Here is a 26,867-nt window from a genome sequence, read left to right as displayed (position 1 = left end):
AAAGTTCAATTCTGATGTCAATCAACAGTCCCATCAAAATCCTTCAATGTCTCCCTACTGTCCTCCAAATAATGTCCATATTCTTCTGCTTGGTATTCAAAGACCCTATTAATCTTGTCCACACTATTCTAACCAGGCAATCTAGCTTAGTGGTTAACCATAAACTCTGGAGCCAGACTGCCACGTTAAATGCACAGACACAGGGAAGGTGCACATCCCAGCTTCGCCACTTAACTTCCCTGGGCTACAGTTCCTCCATCCTTCCTCTAAACAATGGGGATAATGATAAGAGTAGTTACCTCCAAGGACTGTTATAACGATTAAATGAACTAGTATACGTAAAACACTTGGAATAGTGCCTGGCACTGATCAGTGCTACACATATTGTGTCTTATTTGTGTTTTGCAGCACCATCTCCAACTGTCAATAGCTTACATCCCAGTCTATCTGAACCAACTCCTTGTTTCTCTAATACTCCTCAAGCTTCCCCTTCTGAGGTAAGAGCCCACTACACCAGCTGATAAACTCCGGCTGATAAGCTGCCACTATTACACCCCTTCCTCTAACTCAAGGACATCTCCAGTCGAAAGCTTCTACCACAAAGCTCCTTTCTCTCCAGGAGTGTCCTTGTAGCTCATGCACTGAAATGCTCCAGAGGCTGCTCATCATAGGATTTCCAGCCCTATTCAGAGACTCCTAGTCTACAATTAACCAACCTCTTCTTCCCTCTACTTTCTCACTCCTCTCCCAAGTTTCAGATCAGAGACCATCTTACCACCATTCTCCATGCCGAGTGGCAAAACTGTTTTAGTTCTCTTATGCCCCTATTTCTGGGTAGAAGTTGAAACTCTCATGGCTGCTCTCCCTACAACAGTCCTATTTCATCAGGTAGTGTTCTCTCTGCATGAAAACACTTAAAATAATTAAAACTAATTCTGCGGCTTGACTATGAGCAGAATACGGACTTCTCTCTGAAGCAGTCTGGCCTCACTTACCCTCTACAGCCCCTGCCACACACAGGGACTGGTAAATACTAGAAAAGTGTTTATTGATAACTCACAAATCCCTAGAGATGGAAAAATGAGAATTATAACATTTCCAGAAAATTTCACTCACTCTTTAACCTTAGGAGAAACAATAAATATAAACTGCAATGTGCAATTTCCAAAGACCAATCCAATAACTTAGCATGTGGCTTTACCAACAAATGCAAATTCTACTCCTTTTTATAACTGAACTGATACTTAAAAAAAAAAATTTTTTTTTAACAAGAAGGAAGTCGTAACTACCAAGGACACAAAGATCTAGCAAAAACCATGACATCTAAACTAAAGAACTACCTTCAGTTCACCTCAAGTCTCCCCAAAACGGTTTATCTAGTGTCTCTTAGCGTTTATCCCACAGCTAAGGTCACCAACCAAAAGATTACATGCCAGAAACCTACATTTACACATCTTTACAGAACCAAAAACCACCATATGTTCTCTATGTAACATCAGAAGTTATAATTACAATGATTGTAAAGGATTCTTTAAACACTTGTAGGAATTTATTCTATAACTTATAACATTTTATAAGAACTCTAAAAATTAAAGGAGAAATAAGTCACATAAAATCAGAGGTGCACTCTGAACTGATCGCTAATGAAACAGCTGCCCTAAAACATTCCTTCTCCTTAAGGATTAAAAGGGTTTCACATTGAAGACATCCCTACAAAAATACAAGGAAAATAGCAGAGGAGAAACTAAACTGAATGGCTGATCACTGACTTCTAGTTTCAAAAAGAATCAAGCAGTCATACCCTAGGCAGTGCTAGTCAAAGTGTGGTCCTTAGACAGTAAACTGCTTGCACCTACTCCATGAAGAGTAAGTACAGAGACTGACAGTAAGCACTTAGAAACTTTGACGGCAATGTTACAGAACTTTTACATCTACTGAATCTAACAATAAAAAATTGTAAGTTATATATTGTAGGCTTTTAATTTCATTTTTCTTATAATTCATACTTTACATATGTTAGAAAAGAATCAGCCTGTGACAAAGGGAAAATGTTAAAAACTGGTCCTTCAGGGACGTTTGCTTCCGGGAAGATGGAGTAGATGTACTTTTCCTTATTCCTCCCACTAACAACTAAAAATTCTGGACAGTGCATATGAAACAAACATAAGAAGACTCTTAAATGTGGAGAGAAGAAGGCAGACTGGCAAGACCTCAGGCCCTGAGGAACAACACAATGGTGACTACCCTGGGTTTTATTTTTGCCTCATATATCCCAAACTTGGAAGTGAAGAAGCTGGCCAACTGGAAATGCCAACAGGCACAGACCAAAAAAAGCCCAACAAAAGCCTGCTCTCTCTAGCCAAAGGACCAAAAAAGGGACATCTTAGCAAGACAGAAAACGCTAAGGGAAAAAAATGACTCTACTCCAGACAAAAACCACAGAAAAAACTGTGGCCCACCCAGGCCAGCAAAGGTCAGGTAGGTAGCTTAAATTTCCATATACTCACCAGACTGTAACAAGGCACCCCAACCCCATCCACACTAGACTGGTGCTAAGGAGGCCAAGTAGGGAGCCCAGGCTTTCATCCATGTCAGCTGGTAACAAGGCACCCTTCCATATCATGTCCCCTGAGAATCCTGAACCTCTAACCCCATCTGACAGTAACAAAACACTTTACTTCTTGGGTCAAGGGAGGCCAAGTGGGGAGGCTGTACTTCTAATTCCTCCTAGCAATAACAAGGTAGCACCACATGCCACCCCTACCCCTGCTGGAGTGGTGTCAAAAAAAGGCCAGCTAAAACAAAGGCTTAAATAAGATCCAGAATTTCACAGAATATGAAAATTCCCAGGTTTTAATTAAAAAAACAAAAAGACACTCACCATACCAAAAGCCAGGATGACCTCAAACTAAATGAAAAAGACACTGATACCAACACCAAAATGACAGAGATGTCAGAATTATCTGAGAATGATTATAATGCAGCTGTGACAGAAACGCTTCAACAAGAAATTTCAAAATAAATAAATGAAACAAATAAATAACCTCAACAAAGAAACAGAAGATAAAAAAAGAACAAAATGGAAATTTTAGAGCTGAAAAATACTGAAATAAAAAGCTAAGTTGATGAACTCAACAGCAGAATGGAAGGGACAAAGAAACTCGAAGATACAAAAACAGAAATTACTCAAACTGAACAACAGAAAGAAATAAACTAAAGAAGAACTGACAACCTTAGGAACCTGTGGGACCATAACAAAAGATCTAACATTCAAGTCATCAGAGTCTTGAAAAGAAAGAAAGAGAGTTCGCTGAAAAAGCACTTGCACTCAGGAAATAATGGTGAAAACTTCCCAAATTTGGAAAGAGACACAAACCTACAGGTTCAGGAAGCTGAGTGAATGCAAAGAGGATAAACCCAAAGAAATCCAAACCAACGTTTATCACAATTAAATTTCTAAAAACTAAAAATAAAGAAAAAATCCTGAGTACAGTGATAGATAAAAGACACCTTAACTACAGAGGAAAAACTATTCAGACAGTGGATTTCTCATCAGAAACCAGGGAGGCCAGAGGTAAGTGGTACAACATTTTTCAAGTGCTGAAAGAAAAGATCAACACAGAATCCTATACCCAAAGAAAATATGCTTCAGGAATGAAGAGCAAATCAAGTCATCCCCAAATGAAGGAAAACAAAGAAAATCTGTGGCCAGCAGACATACCTTTAAGAATGGCTAAAGGAAGTTCTAAAAAACAAAAAAGAAATAAGAGAATGAATCCTGACACATCAAGAGAAAACACAGTAAGCAAAAATACAGATAAATAGGCTTTCCTTCTTCCCTTGAGTTTACTAATTTATGTTTGTGAAAGCAAAACTATAACACAGTGTCTAGTACACTTGTAAATGTTTGTAAAAGAAATAAATACAATTGTATTAAAATGTGGTCGGGTAGGGCTTCCCTGGTGGCGCAGTGGTTGAGAGTCCGCCTGCCGATGCAGGGGACACGGGTTTGTGCCCCGGTCCGGGAGGATCCCACATGCCGCGGAGCGGCTGGGCCCGTGAGCCGTGGCCGCTGAGCCTGCGCGTCCAGAGCCTGTGCTCCGCAACGGGAGAGGCCACGACAGTGAGAGGCCCGCGTACCACAAAGAAAAAAAAAAAATGTGGGCAGGTAAAGGGATGTATAGGGAAGTAAGGTTTCTGCGCTTCATCTGAACAGGAAAAATGATGACACCACTAGACAATGATTAGCCAGGTATATATAATGCAATACCTAAATCAATCAGTAAAAATATTTTTAATTTAAAAAAACTATACAGGGCTTCCCTGGTGGTGCAGCGGTTGAGAGTCCACCTGCCGAGGCAGGGGACACGGGTTCGTGCCCCGGTCCGGGAAGATCCCACATGCCGCGGAGCGGCTGGGCCCGTGAGCCATGGCCGCTGAGCCTGCGCGTCCGGAGCCTGTGCTCCACAACGGAAGAGGCCACAACAGTGAGAGGCCTGCGTACCGCAAGAAACAAAAAAACAAAAACAGAACAAAAAAAAAACTATACAAAGAAATACACTCAAAAACAGTATAAATTAAAATGGAATTGTAAAAAAAAAAATGCTCAAGTAGCCCACAGGAAGCTGGGAGGAGGAGCAGTGGGGGAATACCCAGAGAAACAAAAAACAGAGGGAATAAACAAAAAATTAAATGGCAGACTTAAGCTCTAACAGATCAATAATAACATTCATTGTAAATGGTCTAAATGCATCAATGAAAAAGACAAAGATTGCTACAATCAACTAAAAAACATGATCCAAGTATATGTTGTCTACAAGACACTTAATTCAAACATAACAGTTTAGGCAGACTGGAAGTAAAAGAATAGAAAAGGATATAACATCCAAACAATTAAAGGAAAGCAATCAAAGGAAAAAGAAAAGTAGCAACTATGTTAATATCAGATAAAAGTAGAATTCAGAGCAAAGAGAATTACTAGAGACAGAGAAGGACATTATGTAGTGACAGAAAGTGTCAACCCACCACGAAAACACAGCAACCCTAAATGTGTATGCAACAGAGAGCTGAAAAATATGTAAAGCTAAAAACTGATATAACCTAAAAGGAGAAACAGACAAATCCACAAATATAGTTGAGACTTCAACATCCCTCTCTCAAGAGTTGATAGAATACCTAGGTAGAAAACCAGCAAGGGTATAGAAGAACTCAACAACACTATCAACCAACAGAATCTAATCAACATATATGAAATTTATAAAACACTCCTCTCAACAGCAATAAACACATTCTAACCAAGTGTCCACAGAACATATACCAAGACAGACTATATTTTAAGCCATAAAACAAGCCTAAACACATTTAAAAGAACTGAAACATACAGACTGTATTCTCCAACCACAACAGAATCAAAGTAAAAACCAAAAACAGAAAGATAACAGGAAAATCTCCAAACACCTGGAAACCAGACAACACACTTCTAAATAATCCATGGGTCAAAGAAGTCTCAGGGAAATAAAAACATATACTGAACTGAGTGAAAATAAAAATAAAACAGAATTTGTGGGACACAGCTAAAACAGTGCTTAGAGGAAAATTTATACTGCTAAATGCCCCCGTGAATGTAAATGCAAAAAGTCCTCAATAAAATATTAGTAAACAGAACTCAGCAAAATATAAAAGGGATAATATGGGGCTTCCCTGGTGGCGCAGTGGTTGAGAGTCCGCCTGCCGATGCAGGGGACATGGGTTCGTGCCCCGGTCCGGGAAGATCCCACATGCCACAGAGCGGCTGGGCCCATGAGCCATAGCCGCTGGGCCTGCGCGTCCGGAGCCTATGCTCTGTAACAGGAGAGGCCACAGCAGTGAGAGGCCCGGGTACCGCAAAAAAAAAAAAAGGGATAATACACCATGACCAAGTGGGGTTTATTCCAGGAATGCAAGGCTGGCTCAATTAAAAATCAATCAAAATAATCCATCACATCAATAGGCTAAAGAAAAAAATTACATGAACATATAAAGATCAATGCGCAAAAAGCAATTAATGAAATTCAACACCCATTCATGCCAAAAACTTTCAGAGACAGAAACAGAAGGGAATGTCCTCAACTTGATGAAGACCATCTAGAAAAACCTTACAGTTAACACCATACTTAATAGTGTGTAATATAAGTACCTGACAACTAGCTTTTTTGATTGTACAATGTAAATGCCTGACATTAAGCTTTTGATTTCCCAGGCATCCAGTTCAAAGACATCCATCTTGAATAAACATATTGCCAGCTACACAGCTAGATAAAGAGCCATGCCGCCCCACCCATAAAGTTACTTTTTTTTTTTTCTTTAAGAAAGCTCTAGTCATTAGATAACTGACCACTTGACAGCTTGCTTTTCCCTTCCTGTGCCCTAATTCCTGCTCTTATGTCTTACATTCACCAATAAAGAGAGAATCCACAAAACCCCAGGCCCCTCACCATCAACCCCCAAAAAAAGCAGAAACCCAGGTCTGCACTCTTTACCCACAACCTCGTTGTGTGGCCTCAGGCATGCCATGTACCCTCCTCCAGGACCTGTAAGTAATAAACCTTTTCTTTTCAAACTTCCCTTATGGTTGTTGCAGAGGTGTGTCTTACAATCACTGTAAGAGCACAAGGGCCAGTCCAGACACAAAACTGGCTCCAGAAGGGGAAATGTCTGTGCGGGGGCTCACCACAGGCCCAGGTGAGTGCCAGTCATTTCTAGCCAATAGCATCACTATGGATTGGCAGAGACTGACCCAAAACATAGTGAAAGACTGAATGCTTTCTCCCTAAGATCAGAAACAAGGCAAAAACGTCCTCTCTTATTATTCTTAAACATAGTACTAGAAGTTTTCGCCAGTGCAATAAGGCAAGAAGAGGAAGTAAACAGCATGCAGATTGAAAAGGAAGAAATAAAACTGCCCCTATGCAGACAAGACATGGTTGTCTACTTAGAAAGTCTCAAGGAATCTACAGAAAAACTCCTAGAACTAAAAAATGCGTTCCGCAAGACTGCAGGATACAAGATCAACATAAGAAAGTTAATACTTCTACTAACAATAAACACATGGACACCAAAATTTAAAATACAATACCATTTTTTAACATCTTTATTGGAGTATAATTGCTTTACAATGTTGTTAGTTTCTGCTTTATAACAAAGTGAATCAGGTATACACGTACATATATCTCCATATCCCCTCCCTCTTGTGTCCCCCTCCCACCCTCCCTAATCCACCCCTCTAGGTGGTCACAAGCACCGAGCTGATCTCCCTGTGCTATGTGGCTGCTTCCCACTAGCTATCTATTTTACATTTGGTAGTGTATATATGTCAATGCCACTCTCTCACTTCATCCCAGCTTCCTTCCCCCTCTCCGTGTCCTCAAGTCCATTCTCTAAGTCTGCATCTTTATTCCTGTCCTGCCCCTAGGTTCTTCAGAACCATTTTTTTTTTTAGATTCCATATATATGTGTTAGCATATGGTATTTGTTTTTCTCTTTCTGACTTACTTCACTCTGTATGACAGACTCTAGGTCCATCCACCTCACTACAAATAACGCAATTTCGTTTCTTTTTATGGCTGAGTAATATTCCATTGTATGTATGTGCCACATCTTCTTTATCTATTCATCTGTCGATGGACACTTAGGTTGCTTCCATGTCCTGGCTATGGTACATAGTACTGCAGTGAACATTGTGGTTCATGACTCCTTTTGAATTATGGTTTTCTCAGGGTATATGAACAGTAGTGGGATTGCTGGGTCATATGGGAGTTCTATTTTTAGTTTTTTAAGGAACCTCCATACTGTTCTCCACGGTGGCTGTCTCAATTTACAGTCCCATCAACAGTGCAAGAGGATTCCCTTTTCTCCACACCCACTCCAGCATTTGTTTGTAGATTTTTTGATGATGGCCATTCTGACCGGTGTGAGGCGATACCTCATTGTAGTTTTGATTTGCATTTCTCTAATGACTAGTGGTGTTGAGCATCCTTTCATGTGTTTGTTGGCAATCCGTATATCTTCTTTGGAGAAATGTCTATTTAGGTCTTCTGCCCATTTTTGGATTGGGTTGTTTGTTTTTTTGATACTGAGCTGCATGAGCTGCTCGTAAAATACAATACCATTTTCAATTGTTCAAAATACAAATACTTACATGTAAATCTAACAAAACCCCAACAAAATCTAACAAAACATAGACTTGTATGATAAAACTACACAATGCTAATGAAAGAAATCAAAGAAGATCTAAATAAATGGAGAGACATACCATGTTCATAGATTGGAAGAAACAACATAGTAAGACATCAATTCTCCCCAAATTGATATACAGGTCTAATGCAATTCCTATCAAAATTCCAGTAGGATTTTTTTATAAATATAAACAAGATTATTCTACAATTTATATGGATAAGCAAAGGAAAGAACAGCTAATACTATTCTGAAAAAGAATGAAGTGGGAGGAATCATTCTACACCTACTTAAGACTTATTATATTGCACAGTAACCAAGACTGTACAATACTGGTGGAGGGACAGACACATAGATCAATGGAACATAACAGAGAACCCAGAAATAAACGCATACAAGTATACCCAACCGATTTTTTTTTTACATATATAAAAGCAATTCAATGGAGAAAACAATGTTGCCTTTTCAACCAATGGTGCTATAATAGCCAAAACTGGAAACAACAAATGTCCTTCAACAGGTAAATGGTTAAAAGAACCATAAAAGTACATCCATACTATGAAATACTACTCAGCAATAAAAAGGAAGCAACTATTGATACACCCAATACCTCGATGAGTCTCCAGAGAATTATGCTGGGGGGGGCATGGGGGGCAAAAGCCAATTCCAAAAGGTACTTACTATATGACTCCATGTATAAAACATTCTTGAAAGGACAAAATTATAGAAATGGAGAACACATTAGTGATTGTCAGGACTTAAGGAGTGGATGGAACTGGGAGGGAAGAGGGTATGGCTATAACAGAACAACATGCAGAAACCCTGTGCTGATGGAAATGTTTTGTGTCTTGACTATATCAATGACACTCTCATGGGTCTGATATTGCACTACAGTTTTACATGATACCACTGGGAGCAACTGGGTAAAGGGTACATGGGATCTTTCAGAATTATTTCTTATAACTGCATGTGGATCTACAATTATGCCGCCAAAAAAAGTTTAATTTAAAAAAGCCCAGAGTTTGGGCTTTTTGAGGACTAGCTGTCCCTAACTCCTTGCTTGGTGCCCTGAAATAAATGCTGCACTTTCTTTCATCACACACACACAAAAAAAGGCCCCAAACTGGACCCTCACTCACCACTCTAAGATTCATCACCCAAATGTTAACACTTCAGAATAGATCTACCTTCTTAGCAACTCTTTATTAATTTTGGCTTTGTGGTGGACTGCGGACACATAGATATAAACGTAAAATATTATCCGTACCCTCAAACACCATAAACTCAAGTAGAGTGACAAACACAGGCATAAATCAACAGTGAAAGACTTCATAAAGGAGATGAGATTTGAGCAAATCCTTGAACAAGAGGTAGCACTTCCACAAGTGGAAGCGGAGATGGGGATGTCTTGGGAAGAAGAAATCTTATGTAAAGACTCGGAGCTAAAGATAAACACAGTGCCTATGAAGAAAGGGGCGTGTGTGTTGTGAAATAACAAAAAGATGGAATAAGCAGTGTGGGGGTAACAATGGAAGGTCCCCAAAAGCTGGAGCGAGGAATGCAAATGAGAGAAGACTTCCTTACCAACCCAGCCAACCAAAAGCAAGCAGCTCCCCACCACCACACAAACACAGTCTCTCCAGCACCCTTTACCTTTTCTTTCTAGCACTCATCACAAGTTTAATTATTATGTACTTACCTGCATGTTTATCTAATGCTGTCCAACCCCAGTTATCTTGAGTATCTACCACTGGACTGGCACACAATAAGCACCCAATAAATATTAACTGAGTCAATGAACGAACAGCAAGTATTCACTTCTAGTTCCCTTCTATGCAGTTGCCCCAGTCTTCTTTCCTGCATTATCTGTCACTCCGTGCTCCATGGTCCCTCCCTGACCCACTGCCTCTTTTAGCTAGCCCCTCCACCTCAGCCCAGCTCTTAACCCATCATAAAATAAAATAAAAACTCAGTATATTTTAAAATAGTGGTTCACATTTGCAATGTTGTAACCCTTTTCTGAATCTCAACCAATTAAGAACTGTATCCCAAGAATCTGTTACTGAAAACAAAGTACTACAGTTGTAAGTTGTTACAACTTCTGTAAGTTGTTACAGAAGCATATTACATAAACAGACAAATACTAGCAGAAATAGCTATTCCTGTCAGGGCCTTACTTTCCTGAATATGAGAGCCTTTTCCCAGTATTAGATGATCCTATCTGGTCTATGGAAAGCTGCCCACTGAAGGCAGCCAGGACAGTACTCCTCAAGGCTACCCAAGTTACACAAAACAAGGAAAACAGAGAAACTGTCACAGACCAAAGACTAAGGAGACATGATGACTAAATGCAATGTGGTGCAATGTGGTACCCTGGACAGGATTCTGGAACAGAAAGAGGATATTAATGGGAAAATTGGTGAAATCCTAATAAAGTCCGGAATTTAGTTTTTTAAAAATAATATACATATACATATGTATGTGGCACTAAGATATGATTAAGATTCAAATGTATAAATATTATTTTATATTATTTAAAAAAGAAAGAGATAGGGCATGCAAGGGAACCAGGAAATGAAACTCAGGCCAGGGTAGCTGGGGCTTAGAGCTGAAAAGCTGCACACAGACCTACCTTCATTTTGATTCTGGTCCTATGCTCTTACCCACTGCCCTGAATATTACCTTGCCTGAATTGCTTGGGATTAACTAGTTTTGACTTCTGAACAGGCTCATTAATATACTCAAGAAGCATTTATTGAGTGCCTACTGCTTACCAGGCACTGTGCAGTCTTTGAAGATACATGGCTGGAAAAGGAAGACACAATCTCTGCTCTCATAAAGCTGACACTCTACTACAGAAGCCAGGCATTTAACAAGTATTTGTGTAAATGATGAGTGTTCCCAAGGCATTCAAAGTTGGCTTAAGAGCCCTACCAAACAATCCATCAGGACATTTGTTAAACCCAGTTATCACTGGTGTTCTGAATAAGGCCTTCAGTATGAAAACAAATCACTTGAGATCTGAGATCTATCACCTGTGACCTGTTGAATCACTTTAACAGATACTCATTCGGTTCACGTGGCTTGGGACCTGAGATTCTGCACTTCTTCCAAACTCCCAGGTGACAGAGATGCTGCTGCTGGTTCACGAACCACACTTTGCATTAGCAAAGCACTGAAGGTACCAAGGAAACATCCCTTAAACTATCATGTAAAATGCAAGCTCCATGAAGCCAAGAGACATTTTGCCTCTCCTATTCACCATACTATACCCAGGACTTAAAACTATGCCTCATAGACATATGGCACTCAACAAATATTTACTGAATAAGCCAATGGATATATGGTCTAGACAAGTGCTGTTCAATAGTAACCACCGGTCACATTTGGCTACTGAACACTTGTAATGTGGCTAGTGAGTTTTCAAAACTTTAATTTTAATTAATTTAAATAGCCACATGTGGTTAGTGGCTACCACAATGGACAACCCAAGTCCAGACACAGATGTAATGTAAAAAGCACTGGATTAATAAGACCTAGGTGTGAATCCCAACTCTGCTGCTTAGCTTGCGCCCTGTAAAGTTACAACTTCTTAGGGCCTCAACTTCATTTGTGAAATGAGGACAAAATACCCACCCATCCCACCCCACCCTCTCAGAGTCCTTGACAAGAATTATTATAGATCAATGTGTTGATATTAAGCACAAGGTATGATCTCTGCCCTCCAGAAACAGTTCACAATCACAAAGACTACTCTGACCATTGCCCACACTTGCCAGAAAATGCCAAGCCCATCTGGTTAGCTTAGCGGCTCTGTGAATGAGGCCAAGGTCACAAGTTCGGAGGAGGGGGCCTTCACTTAGCAAGGTTGACCAGGTAAGAGAGGCAATGACACTGCAAATCATCACAATTCCTGGCAAATCTTTAAATGGGCATTGCACTGATTATGGGTGAGTAAATGACATTTCATTCATTCATTCTTCCAGGAAGCTGTACTACATTACCTAACGCCCGCTACTTCCCAACCACAGACGTCTGCTAATTCACGGCCGGGTCCTCTTCGCGGGTAGTGGGCCGGAAGCCCCCAACCCGGGCCGCCCGCGTATCCTCCCCTCCCGCGTCGCGCCGGCCGGGCGGGGGTCAGCCTGGCACAGCGGCTCCAAGTACCACACCGCCGGACCGAACCCAGGAGCCATATTTAGCTGTATTTTGGTCAATCAAACAAACTTCCGTCTTCTAAAGAAAAACGGTTCTAACTCAATGTCAAACTAGGACGGAAACTCGCTTCTCGCCGCAGCGGCCAACCAGAGACGCCGCGTGTCCAGCAGCCTCCGAGTCCCCGACCCGGACCCCGCGCCCAGCGTGCCCGCGCCCCGGCCGCGCCGGCCACAAAGGGACAGGAGACGCGGACGCGGCCGGGCCTCCTCCTCCTCCTCCTCCCCCGGCTCCGCGTCAGCGGCCGCGGCTCCGGGACGGCCCGGGCGCGGGCGGACACTCACCTCGGTCCGCACGCGGCGGCAGCGGCGGCGGCGGGCGCTCCTCGGGGCCGGCCCGGGCGGTCGCGGCGCGGTCCCGCGGGCCGCAGCGCGGGCGCTACTCTCGGGCCGCCGTCCGCCGCGCCGCCTCCTCGACCACTGCCGGCGGCTCCCCCGGCGGGCGGGCGGGCCCGACGCGGGCCCCGCCTCCGCCGCGCCTGCCCCTCCTCCGCGCGGGGCCTCGCGGGCTCGGCGCGCTACTCCGGGCCACCCCGCATGCTGCTGCCGCCGCAGCTGCCGCTCGCTTGGGACCGCCTCAGCGCGGCGGTCCGGGGCCGCAGGGCCGCCCACGCAGGCCGCTTGGGCGCGGTCCTCCCCGCTTGCGGCGTGCTGGCGGCGGCGGCGGCCCGTGCGGCTGCGCGGGGGAGGCGGGGGCGCCGCGCGCTCACCCGGATGCGGCGCCCCCGCCCCTGCGGCGAGCCCACCTCGGGGCCGCGGCGCTTCCCTCGGGGCTGTGAAGGTTCCGGCTTCTCGGCGCCTCTACCTCTGCCTGTCCCACCCGCGGGGAGGCGCGGAACCCGGGCGCCGGAGCAAGGGCCTCCGGGCGGCGCTGCCGGTCCTGTCCCGGGCGGGAGCCTGGGTCTGCGACGGGCTCGGCCGTGAGGTCCGGCCCGGGTGGTCTCCACCTGAACCTGTGCACGGACAAAGGGGCTGCCGCCGCAAGTGAAGTACAGCTTGGGCCGATTCACGTCGAGCAGGTCGCGGGGTGGGAGGAAAGGACGGTGTCCTCACCGCGCCGACGAGATCTTCGGATCGATCCCGGGGCCGAGGCCAGGTTGTTCCAGACCCGCGAGCGGCCGACGAAGACTCGGAACTGGAGGACGGTCAGCGGCCCCTTGGTCTGGCCGGGCTGAGCGCTGCGTCCGGCGACAGGGATGCAGGAGGTCCAGGACCCAGGGTGGGCGGCGAGAGGGGAGGCCACCGACCGGCAAAGCCGGAAGAGGCAGCCAGGCCCTGGGGGACAAAAACAACCCCGGCCCCCGCAGGATGGGGGCTGTTTAGGGCAGTGTCTTCCTTGTAGTTCTGAGAGGGGCCCTTCCACTGTGCCCCCTTGGGAAACACTCTTCCTTGGCACTAATTCCAGTACCTAGCCGTACCTTAACCTGAAGAGAAGACGCAGCCTGGTCCTCTGTCACTCACTAGGCATGACCAACTTGTTCTTTTAATAAATTTTCTACTTGAATCATTCAGAGGTTTTTGTGTCTTGCTTGCCAGCGATGAAACTAATGTTTATAATATTTAAATGGTCCCATTTTTATATTTTAAATAAAGGTATGTTCGCAGAAAGAACCAAAAGGCTGGAAGCAAATAATGTTACTGAAGATTATCTGTGGAATTTTACTATCCTATTTTGTGCTTATCTACATTTTCCAAGTATTCTAAAATAAAAGTTAAAAGTTGCTTTTTAAAAGTACTTACATAATATTTTGAAACAAAGTGAATCATGATTGGCCTGTTAATGTACCACAAGGGAACTTCACTTTGAAGTTTTTATCTTTTTAAAAAAATAACCGTGTTAAGGAAAAAAAAAAGATTTTTTTGTTTCTTGGGGAAAAAAAGGTTTGCAAATCGTATATCTGATAAAGGACTTGTATTCAGAATATATAAAGAACTCTTATAACTTAATAAGACTAATAATTGAATTTTAAATGGACAAAAGAATGAAATAGGGATTTTACCAAAGAAAATATTTACATGGTCATCAGTAGCATGAAAAGATGTTCAACATCATTAGCGACTAGGGAAATGAAAATCAGAACCACAATGAGAAAGCTCTTCGCACCCACTACAATGGCTGTAATAAAAACGACTGATGATAGCAAGTGTTGCTGAGGAGATTAGAGAGATTAGAACCCTAACCTACATTTCTGATGGATATGTGAAATGGTACGGCCACTTTGGAAGTTTGTTAAAAAGGTACTTAAAAAGTTATACATAAGAGTACCATATGACCCCATGATTCCACTCCTAGGTATATACCCCCCAAAACTGAAAACATGTTCATATAGCAAGTTGTATATAAATATTCATAGGAGCATTATTCATAATACTTGAAAAGTAGAAACAATCCAGATGTCCAGCAACTGGTGAATGGATAAACAAAATGTGGTATGTCCATACAGTGAATGCTATTCGGCAATAAAACAGAATGAAAGATACATAGAAGATATGTGGAAGATACAACATAGAGGAACCTCAAAAACATTAAACCAAGTGAAAATAGCCAGATGGGTGGTGATCATGGGTTAGGTCAGGCAGTAGGCATATGTCAGCATGGTGAGGGCAGTCCTGGGTGTGGTAAATGTGGATCATAAGCAGTCAGGAGGGTGCCTTGCTTTGGATCTGGTGATAAGAGCAGTACATTTTAGGCATTTGTAAGGGGCATGGGCAGGTAATGGTGACTAATTGTTGTATTACTGCACTGGATGTCTATATCCAAAAGCCCCAAATCCTGGGAGCTTAAAATTACACATTAGCTTCTGGCCCACAAGCCATGTCATTTGAGGAAGGGGGACGGGGGTGGGGGTGGGTGGGCGGGCGGTCCATCCCAGGCTGAAGAAGAATCCAGAGCAGCACATGGTTCCTCCTTGGCAGAGACAGAAGGACATGTGGCATATTGTACATGGTCTCGTAACACTTCCTCACCAAGTGTCACTTTTATGCATGCATTTCATTGGCCAAATCAAACGACCTGCCATATCTAACTTTCAAAGAAGCAGGGAAATGCAATAAATCCCAGCATTGTCCCCAGAAGGCAGAGAGCTGCAAAAATTTGGTTTATAACATTAATGACTATCACAAGTATCAAAATTGAAGGATAACTTTTTATTTTGAAATAATTATAAATTCATAGGAAGTTGTAAAAACTGTACAGAAAAGTCCTTTGTACCCTTCACCCATTTCCCCCCAATGGTTACATCTTATAACTGTAACTTATAAAAAAGCTATAAACTTGTAACTATAGTACAATATCAAAACCAGGAAATTGACATTGGTACAATATGTGTGTATAGTTCTGTGCCACTTTATCACATGTGCAGTTTCCCATAACTATCACCAGCATCAAGATACAGAACTATTCCATTACCACAAAGATCTCCCTCATGAACTTCCTTCATAGTCACACCTACCCCTCCCCCATCCCCACTATCTCTAACCCCTGGCAACCACTATCTGTTTTCCATCTCTATAGTTTTGTTATTCAAGGATGTTATATAATGGAAGCATACAGTATACGGCCTTTTGAGACTGGCTTTTTTTTTTTTTTTTTTAACCTGGCATAATACACTTCCACATGGTTGGGTTGTTTTGTTTGTTTTGTTTTTGCTAGTCACCTGTCAACTGGGCCGGGATGAAAGTGCTGGCTCCCCACTTGGTCTTCTCTGACATCACCCCAGCACGGGTTAGAGGGGTCATGAGTGATGCCTTCTAACAAAAGGGTGAAGGTGGGAGTCCCTCTTTTCAGCCTTTGCTGACTGGGACAGGGGTGAGGTCACATTTTTTTTTCTGCAGGGTTTGGCTAGAATAGGGCAGATACTGGTCTAAAAGTTGTCTACGTTGCCCCTTTCCCAGTCCTTTAGCTAGTGAGAGCAGGCATTTCTTGGGGTTTTTAAAAAATTTGTTCCTGTGGTGTTTCTAGTTTTCCAGCTTCTCTAGCCTAAGATATATGAGGCAAGACAAACAAACAAACCAAACACACAAACAAAAAAACAACACGGAGAACTCATTGTCCTGTCATTCCTCAGATCCCAAGTTCCTTAGTCAGTTGTCTTCTTCTCTCTGCTTTTCACAGTTTTCTCTTGTTTGTTTCATATACAATGTCCAGGGCTTTTAACTGTTCTTAGTGGGAAATGTACTCCATCCACACTATTCCATCTTGGGCAGGAACAAGAAGTTGAGAATAAAGTTTTAAAACATAAATTACAGCAGATTGCAGATTATTCCTATAAAAAAAGTCACTCCCAGTTTTTTGCATTCCAATAGGCTTTTATGAGTCAGAGAGGAAAGGGAAGATTTATTGCTGGTTTATTGGGAATTCCACACATATACTCTGGAGACTTATATGGGCTATAATATCATACAGGAAAAAAATAGGTGAAATCCTGGGAACTGCTAGATCAGAGACTCAATGCAGTCCGAGGTCAGCATGCATGGAGGAGTGGAAAAGTTGAGACAGCTGGTGAGAAGAACAAGCCTGAGATTCTGCAGGTGGAGAAGGCTCAGCGTATGCCATTTGGGCACATGGCCAATGAAGGTGAAGAAGGCAGTGACAGAAATGAACCTAAGAAACTGAAAATAATACAGTCAGACCAGACACCAGTATGAATCTTTTTTAAGGTTAAGGAGAGCAGGAGTCAGAATAGCAGCTAAAACCTAAGTCAGGTACAAAAATCATCAAGGGCAATGGAAGCAAGTCTTAGTGGGCAGTAGATTTGGGTGGGCAGTCGTCACTTCAAAGGAAATCGAATGGAATGAACCTGAAATGAAGAGAAATGGAAGAGATGTTGGGTTCTCAGTTCAAGCGAGGTATTGTGGAGTAAGACAACCAGAGGGGTTTTTTGTTTGTTTTGTTTGTTTGGCCATACCCTGCAGCATGTGGGTTCTTAGTTCCTTGACCAGGGATGGAACCCATGCCCCCTGCACTGGAAGGCAGAGTCTTAACCACTGGACCACTCCCAACCTGAGTTTTAACACATGTGAATTCGTGGTATCATCAGATGGCATTTAGGAAGACTCAGTGAAAAAAACTTGGTAAGTAGCACAGGGTGGAGGAGAAGACTGCAGGTCTTTTCCAGCTAAAAGTGGTTTTGAGAGATTTATAAAATACCTTTTTGTGGCCCCTTCTTTCCCCTAGTCATAGCTTCCCAGTCCCCCAGGGTACAAGTCTATGTGAAAAATTATTTACACATTTCTAGCAAAGGAGTGAGGCACTGCTTTTATAGCTTTAGGCCCAAAGGAAGATGTGGTAACAGAAGCTATGTGACTAAGAGCAATACCCTCACATATGCCACACCACCTGGCTAAGTGACCCTTGAGACAGTTTCTACTAGCTCTGAGGATTCTGAATACAGTCTGTCTTACACTGCCCTGCCATGTTGGCCTTCCTGAAACACCAAGTTCATGAAGTCATTCTGTCCACACACACATTACTCAAGCCATCCAAGTTCTTCACAGTCTTGTCCCATTCTCATCAGTCCCAGCCCTCTTGCCCACAGCTCCCCCGTAAGAATTCTCTGCTCCAGTCATACCACACCCACTTCAGTGTTCCCTCTCTCCAGATTTATTATGCTGCTTATTTCTTCCTTGCCTACTTTCCTCCACCTACCTTAATCCCTATGGATTCTCTCACAGTGCAATTTTCTTTACCATCTATCACCTCTTCAGTTGGGTTGATCTCTCTCTCTCTCCTTTTTTTTTTTGAATTCCTATAGTTTCATCATCTGGGGCATTTTTTTTTCCCCACACAAATTAGTTGCCTCATGATATGATAGCTGTAATGTTTTATGTGTCTATGGCTTATATCACCTCCTAGATGGTATGCACTGTACTTTGCACATTTTAAGTATAATAGTAACACATACATATATAAAATACATACATATGATAAAACATTCAAATAGGATAGGAAGATATGAAACAAAGGCTTAAATTTTTTCCACCAAATAGCATCCCCAAAGGTAACTACCTTTAACTAATTCTTTTTGGTGGTTGCCACCCCACCTCTCTGATGGTTATCTCCCCTAATTCTAAATAGTATAGTTCCAATTCTTGATTTATCAACTTTAGACAGTGTGTGTCAATTTTTGTGACCATACAAACAATCCCCAAGTCATTGTTTACAACAAACACTTATTGCAAGCTCACAAGTCATTGGCTGCCACCATGCTGGACTTGGTTTGGCTTGACTCTCTATGTCTTTTTATCTTGGGTCTTGGGCTAAAGGAGCGTCTATTATTATTTGGGATATGCTTTTCCCACAGCAGAGGGCCACAGCTGAAGAGAAGTAACTGAGGGCTTCCCTGGTGGCGCAGTGGTTGAGAGTCCGCCTGCTGATGCAGGGGACGCGGGTTCGTGCCCTGGTCCGGGAAGATCCCACGTGCCGCGGAGCGGCTAGGCCCATGAGCCATGGTTGCTAAGCCTGCATGTTCGGAGAGGCCACAACAGTGAGAGGCCCACGTACCACAAAAAAAAAAAAAAAAAAGAAGTAACTGAAACACATGATACTTCTGAAAACCTCTGTTCAGAGCTAACCAGTGTCACTTCCACCCACGTTTCATTGTTCAAAATAATTCATATTGCCAAGCCCAGAGTTGATGGGGATAGGCATGAAACTATCTATGCCCTATCAGGAAGTATGGCAAAAATCATATGATAGAGAGAGTGGATGTATTATCTACTACATAGAAGGAGCAAAAAGTTGGGAACAATAACATCTACCACACACAAGTTTTTTATTGATTTCCACATATCAAAGAATAGGAATTGGGCTCATTAACACCACCTCTGTCTCCCTCCTTTCAATATTTTGTTAGTTGTATTATAAGTACTTCTTCTACTGGCTTACTTTATAACCTTAAATTATAAAAAGAAAGTACTTTCTTGGCTACTCAACTTTAGGCAGTATCTCTCAAGTCTTCATTATAAAAAATGAGGATATGTATACCCTGAAACCTTTACATCCTCTCTTCCCTTTCCATCTCGTAACTTATACATTATAAAGGTTTATAACATTCCCTTCTGTTTTGAAACTACAGTTAGGTTTTCTATGCTTTGTGTATAAGTTGATTCAAAAAAGTGAAATCCAATAAAGGGTGCTTGAAATACTAAAATTGTGTACATATTATTTTCTGCAGAATCAAGAAATGTAGGTAGACTTGTGGAGAAGGAAATGTACTTAGGCTTTTCCTAAATATGTATAGATTCAAAAATAATATTTCAAAAACCAAGATAGAATGTTTTATCCTTCATTACACTCCATAAGCTATTCAGAATCATGTTACATTTAATTTGTTTTATATAGGCTGTGATTTTGCTATAGAGCTTTTTATTTTTCAGAGAGTTTCTGTTTGCCTTACTTTTTTCTTATTGACAGAAGAAACAATCACCTTCACTCTATCACTAAGTTCATATAACTTTTAAAATAATACTTATTTGTTGAGGTGAATTCATTTTCCTATCAAATACATTTGTCTGCAAGTCTTCTAACTATGTGTTTCACTTTGGACCAATTGCCTTTATACCTGCTGCCCAACGAACAGCCTAGGGATTCTTTTTATTGCTATTCTGAGTTGTGGCCATTAATTTTTGGATTTTATATTTTCATCTTTTTTATTTCAATTTTCATTTTCTTAAAGCATATATAAACTCAAGTGATTTTTTTTCCATAAAAGGAGGTAAATGTTGAATTCTTTCAATGTGATTTGCAGACTGGTAAATTGGCTAGATATAGAATTCTATGTTCCAAACAATTTTCTGTTAGTATTTTGAAGGCATTGTTCTATGGTAGTCCAGCCTAAGGGTAGAAAATCTGAAAGCCAATATGATTCTCATCCTTTTCCCAATGAGTTGTTTTTGCTCTCAAGAACATTGCCTAATCCAAACATTGCCTAATCCAAGGTCACAAAGACTTGCTCCTGTTTTCTGTTTATTCTATTTAGAGTTTTCTCTTTAACTTAGTATAGTGAAATTTCAAAAGGATATGTAAGTTCACAATGAGTGCTGTTCAAAAAGCAGTCAACTATTTAACCAACCAGGATATTTTTGATATCCTGTTACATGATCAACAGTGTTGAAGACATGTGGGGTACATACAAGAGGAACACAGTTATTTCTCAGAGAGCTTCAATCTATAGGAGGACATTAGTGGTCAGGCTAAAGAATAAATCTTAAATGGCTCTTACATAATGGAATCTATTTTTTATTTATTTATTTATTTTTGGCTGTGTTGGGTCCTCGCTGCTGCGCGCGGGCTTTCTCTCTAGTTGCGACCAGCGGGGGCTACTCTTCGTTGTGGTACACAGGCTTCTCATTGTGGTGGCTTCTCTTGTTGCAGAGCACGGGCTCTAGGCATACAGGCTTCAGTAGTTGTGGCTCGCAGGCTCTAGAGCACAGGCTCAGTAGTTGTGGTGCATCGGCTTTGTTGCTCCGCGGCATGTGGGATCTTCCTGGCCCAGGGCTCGAACCCAGGTCCCTTGCACTGACAGGAGGATTCTTAACCACTGTGCCACCAGGGAAGCCCTGTAATGAATTCTTAGTAAGCCAGATTGCATTCAATCATTTATTTTGTGTCTGATGAGACTGTGTAAGGTAAAAGCTATTTATTTTTTCACCTCTGGTAAAAAAAAATTAAATTCTGTGACTTTGTGAGGAGGAAACAAAGTCAGCCTTTCCTTTGCTCTATTGCCTCTTTTTGCTGAAAATTACTTTCTTCCAGCCTAAAGTTACCTTTGTACTAATCATTGTCCATTACTGTCATTTAAAAATAATTTTTGAATAAATATTTTAAATTATTTATTTAGTAAATGATTACAGAAGTTGAAATTCTTTCTTTTCATTCTCTCTTTTTGGCTTCTCCTGCAACTTGATCACATTTACAATGAGCTTCTTGCTGGCTTGGTTTGTCTTCTTGAGACTACTGTTATACTTTCTTTTAGGATCATAGAACTCACATCCCCTAACCTAGGTATCTATACCAGCAAAGAAAATAAAACCATGACCATTTTTGTCCTTTTCCTGTAGGTATACTCCTAGATCATTTAGACCACGAAGGCCAGATTCCTGCCATCACAGTGAGTAATGACATGATCTCCTTTTAAAGTTGATGAGAATAAATGAAATATGATTGGAAAAAAAGACCCAAGATGGTTTCACCAAAGAGTAAAGTGAGAATACTACCTCCAAATGTCTTTATAATCTGTGTCACCAATTAAAAAAAAAAAGACAATCAAGGAATATTTTAAAGAAATTGGTATTTAAAAGCATGGAAAAAGAGCTCACCTCTTTTATACTAAAATCTTGAGATACCTTAAATTCATGTTTCTCAATCTTTAGTGTGATTCAGAATCCTCTAGAGATGCTTGTTAAAAATAGGATCCCACCTATTTTTAGGGTCCCAGGGTGGGACCCTATTCTCTGGGTCCCACCCTGGGAGTATCTTGGAGCAGGTAGAGCAGGTTCTATCCACTCCCAGCCCCAGACATCTTCCAGGAAATTTTTTGAGAATTTTTTGGATAGATCTCTATCTGGCAGTTTAAAACCTGAGGATCTGTGTTGCAAAAGAACAGCTGAACGCTATTGCCAAACAGCTGCCACCCAGCCCACACCCTCAAAATGTGTTGTATGTTCTGAAGGCTTTGCAATGTTTATCTCTCTTTGCATATCTGTTAGTAACTCAAGACAACTAACTGTTGTTGTCTGTTAGATAAGATAGGACATTAATAGTTTCCTCTGGGAGTTTTCTCAACCTCCCTTTCAGACAAATTGTTAGAAGACAAATCTTAAAGCAGAGGAAATTGAAGTCCTAACAATGGACATGTGTGTACACATACAGCCTACCACACACATAAATCACACTCTTACGTATACACATATGTGCCACAGACTTTATACTTTAGAGATGAAGGTTCATAATGAGACAGGAGTTTCAGAACTTCCTTCTAATATGTAGCTAATCAGAAAATCTTGTAGACATGAGAAAATGAAATAATTTGAAAGACAACTGGAAAATGAGATAACATATTAGGATTTCAGGATACAGAGAAACTGTATGGTCATTAAATCCCAACCTTTCTGTGATGGTTTAATGTCCTCCCTAACACACTTACGAGTGGTCATCACCTCAGATTTGAATTTCTCAAAGTATGGAGAATTCAATGACTCCAGAGGTCACTCATTCCACTTTTCTTATAGGTCCCTTAGAAATTTCTTCCTTACATTGACAGGAAATCTGCGTCCTTTAGCTTCACTTTAACATCTATTTCGTCTGACATTGATACAGTTATACCACCTATTTTTGTGTTCTGGGTATTTTTTCTATCCTTTCATTTTTAACTTTCTGTGCCTTATGTTTAGGTATGTCTTTTGAAAATGGCATATAACTAGATTTTAAAAGTCTCTGCAGTAAACATTGTCTTCAAGACTGAGTTTATTCTATTTAGAATTATATTTGAATCTATTCCTACTTTTATTTTATACTTTCCTATTTTTCTGGTTTTGTTTCTGGTGTCCTTTTTTGTCTTTTAAAAAAATTCATTCTGCTTTTCTCCTTTCACTTTATTTTTACCCATCTAGTAATTTGGAGATTGTATATAATATTTCTATTTCTTCTAGAAAGTCTAACAATGTTTAGATTCACTAACTATGTTTTGATACTTTCACTGATGTATCTCTCTTTGAGAAAACTCTAGTCAAATCCTTTACCCAATTAAAAAAAATGGGTTATTTCCCTTTTTATTATTTATTATAAGAGATTTTTATATACTCTAGATACAAGTCCCGTATAAGCTATATGACTTATAAATATTTTCTTCCATTCTGTGGGTTGTCTTCTCACTTTCAGAATGGTCTCCACTGAAGCACATTTTTTTGAAAAGTTTTGCTGAAGTCCAATTTATCTGCTTTTTCTGTTGTCACATGTGCTTTACACATCATATCTAAGAAAACATTGCCTAATCCAAGGTCACAAAGACTTGCTCCTGTTTTCTTCTAAGAATTTTATATTTTCAACTTTTACATTTAGGTCTTAAATCCATGAGTTAATTTTTTAATATGGCATAAGAGTCCAACTTCATTCTTTTGCCTTTGGATATCCAATTATCCCAGACCCATTTTCTGAAGAGATTATTCTTTCTCCTATTGGATTGTCTTGGTGCCTGTTATGAATTAAATATTTGTGTCTCCCCCAAATTCATATGTTGAAATCCTAACCTCCAATGTGATGATCAAGGGATGTCTTTCCAGTTATTTAGGTCTTCTTTAATTTCTTTTAGTAATATTTTGTAGTTCTTAGTGTCCAAGTCTTCTTTTGTTAAATTTATTTCTAAGTATTTTATTCTTTTTATTGTTATTGTAAATGTACTTTTTTCTTAATTTTATTTATGATTATTTATTGCTTATTTACAGAAATAGAGTTTTTGCATGGTGAAACTGTATCCTGAAATTTTGATGAATGTATTTATTAGTTTTAATATTTGTGTGTGTGTGTGCGTATGTGTGAATGTCTCAGGGTTTTCTATATGTAAGGTTATGTCATCTGTGAATAGAGAGAGTTTTACTTCTTCCTTTCCAATGTGGATGCCTTTTATTTCTTTTTCTTACTTAATTGCCCTGGCTAGAACCTCCAGTATAATGCTGAATAGCAGTGACTTGTTCCTGATTTTGGGGGAAAACATCGTGTTTCACCATTGAAGATGTTGTTAGCTATGTAGTTTTCATAGATGGCCTTTAATAAATTGAGGACTTTCTCTTTTATCTCTAGTTTGTTTGGTGGTTTCTCATGAAATGCTGTTAGATTTTGTCAAAAGCTTATCTACATCTATTGAGATGATTGTGTGGTTTTTGTCCTTTATTCTATTAATACAGTGTTTTATGTTGATTGTTTTTCATATCTTAAGCCAAACTTGCAACCCTACGAAAGATCCCAGTTGATCATGGTGTACAATCCTTTTTATATGCTGCTGAATTCAGTTTGCTAGTATTTTGATGAGGATATTTGAGTCTATATTCACAAGGGATTTTGGTCTGTAGTTTTCTTGTGATATCTTTGCTTTATGTTAGTATCAAGGTAATACTGTCCTTGTAGAATGAGTTGAGATGTGTACCATCTCTTCTAATTTTTGGAAGAGTTTGTTAAGAATTGGTGTTAATTCTTCCTTAAAAGTTGGTAGAATTCACTAGCGAAGTCATGTGAGACTCGGTTTTTCTCTGTGGAAAGTTTTTGTTTGTTTGGTTGGTTTTCTTTTTTGTTTTTGTTTTACTGATAATTCCATCTCTTTACTTCTTATAGCTCTATTCAGATTTTCTTTTAGAATCAGTTTTGGTAGTTTGTGTCTTTCTAGTAATTTTTTCATTTTATTTAGTTTATCTACTTTGTTTCCTTTAATTGTTTGTTTTTTAATTTTATTGTTTTACTGAATGCCTGGACTTAAGTGATGGAACATACAACATTATATTCCCTTATAAGCCTGTTTTATTTCTGAAAGGTTATAAGTGATATCTCCACTTTCATTCCTGATTTTAGCAATCTGAATCTTCTCTTTTCTCCTTGTTAGTCTAGCTCAAGTTTTGTCAATTTTTTGACATTTCATATCAATAAAACTTTTGGTTTTGTTGATTTTCTCTTTTGTTTTTCTATTAATTTATTTTCTCTTTAGTCTCTATGATTTTGTTCCTTCTGCTTGTTTTGGGTTAAGTTTGCTCTTCTTTTTCTAATTTCTTAAGGTAGAAGATTAGGCTCTTGATATGGGATTTTTTCTTTTTTCTTTTCTTTTTTTAAATATAGGCATTTGCAGGTATAAATTTCCCTCTACCCCTGCTTGTGTTTCATTTTCATTCATCTCAAAGTGTTTTCTAATTTCTCTTGTGATTTCTTCTTTGACCCTTTGGTTATTTAGTATATTTTTAAAATTTTAACATATTTGTAAATATCCTACATTTCTTCTGTTACTGATTTCTAATTTCATTCCACTGTGTTCGGTTAATATATTTTGTGTGATTTCAATATTGATTTCTATTATTGGGGCTATATCCACTTTTTTATTGATCTTTTGCCTTGTTCTTGAAACTTTATTATATTTTTCATTTCTAGAACTTCTTTTTGGTCTTTTAAAATTATGCTTGGTTATTTTTAATTGCTCTTTTTCTCTAGTCATATTTCACTCCTCTTTTTTATTTCTATGTACAAATTAAGCAAATTTAATTTATATTTAGTATCTGATAATTCCAATTAATACAAGCTTTTATAGATTGAGTCTGCTGTCTGCTAACTCTCACTCAGGTTGCCTTGTTTTCCTGAATATTCTGTAACACTTGACGGTGAGCTCCTGTTCTTGGGAGCTTTGTGGAAATTCTTTAAGGTCTGACTTTAAGCTATATTCTCTCATAAAAGATTTGGCTTGCGTCTTTAGGGACCTGAGGTTACTTTAACTTTTTAGACTGAGGTGTTTTAGAACCTTGTAGATAGTTGAATACAAGCCAAAGCTCATATGAGGCCTGCTGAGGATTACACCTTACCAGGACAGACTTTTCTCCCTCTACCCAACGCCCAAGTCAAGATGAATTTCCTTGTTGTCTTTCTCATTAGGGTGAATTTCTTTGTAATTTATCATTACATCAATGCTATGTTCCTTGGGGTTCTCAACTTTATGCAGGATATCCTTTTAGATTCTACACTTGGGCAGGCCGTGGATTTTAGCTTCTGTTTTTCTATCCTGAAGGGCTACCTAGTGAAAGCTCAGGGTCACCAGGGTTGGGCTGATGGTCTCAAGATGAAAGCCAACCTCAGGGCTATCTTTCCTCTCTAGATTTAAATTTTGTTTCATTTTTGGCTTGTGAGGCCTTTTTCCTGCAAGCTCAGTGATGCATTTTTAAATACACATATTTTAAAATTTTATTCAGCAGTTTTAGTTGTTTCTTTGGGAGGGCTATTTAAGGTATGTAGTTCATCATACTGCCCCATATTCCCCATTAAGCCTCAGAAGCACAGCAATTTCTACAATTCAGAGAAAAGAGCATATTAAAAAGTTGCTACTGGGCTTCCCTGGTGGCGCAGTGGTTAAGAATCTGCTTGCCAATGCAGGAGACATGGGTTGGAGCCCTGGTCCAGGAAGATCCCACATGCCGTGGAGCAACTAAGCCCGTGCACCACAACTACTGAGCCTGTGCTCTAGAGCCCATGAGCCACAACTACTGAGCCTACATGCCACAACTCCTGAAGCCCGCGTGCCTAGAGCCCAAGCTCTGCAACAAGAGAAGCCACTGCAATGAGAAGCCTGTGCACCGCAAGGAGGAGTAGACTCGGCTCACCGCAACTAGAGAAAAGCCCGCGCACAGCAACAAAGACCCAACACAGCCAAAAATAAATAAATAAAATATATATAAAAATATATATATATATAAAAAATA

The 26,867-nt window shown here is 40.4% G+C and overlaps 1 protein-coding gene and 1 long non-coding RNA gene across 5 annotated transcripts in view; both read right to left on the bottom strand.

Moving 5' to 3' along the window:
• Positions 1 to 12,823, bottom strand: part of GALNT1 (polypeptide N-acetylgalactosaminyltransferase 1) — a 127,651-nt gene extending 114,828 nt beyond the window's left edge. For 2 of the 3 annotated variants that reach the window (XM_022586980.2, XM_089895074.1), the window contains exon 1: positions 12,711 to 12,818. The gene's annotated coding sequence lies outside the window, so the exon portion shown is untranslated. Of the gene's footprint in view, positions 1 to 12,710 lie in introns of all 3 variants that reach the window. The other variant, XM_089895073.1, reaches the window with a different exon arrangement.
• Positions 12,824 to 15,299: 2,476 nt separating this feature from the next.
• The window catches only part of LOC111181523 (uncharacterized), a 65,008-nt gene continuing 53,440 nt past the window's right edge, over positions 15,300 to 26,867 (bottom strand). Inside the window, exon 4 of one of the 2 annotated variants that reach the window (XR_016387619.1) lies at positions 15,300 to 20,984. This is a non-coding gene — a long non-coding RNA (uncharacterized LOC111181523). The remainder of the gene's footprint in view (positions 20,985 to 26,867) is intronic. The other variant, XR_002646523.3, reaches the window with a different exon arrangement.

This window comes from Delphinapterus leucas, chromosome 14 (genome assembly GCF_059928025.1).
Source record: "Delphinapterus leucas isolate spDelLeu-1000000601 "Yukka" chromosome 14, BTC_Dleu_Yukka2, whole genome shotgun sequence".
NCBI lineage: Eukaryota > Metazoa > Chordata > Mammalia > Artiodactyla > Monodontidae > Delphinapterus > Delphinapterus leucas.
The sequence above is the reverse complement of the archived record's forward strand: the minus strand, read 5'-3'. Positions and strand labels throughout refer to the sequence as shown.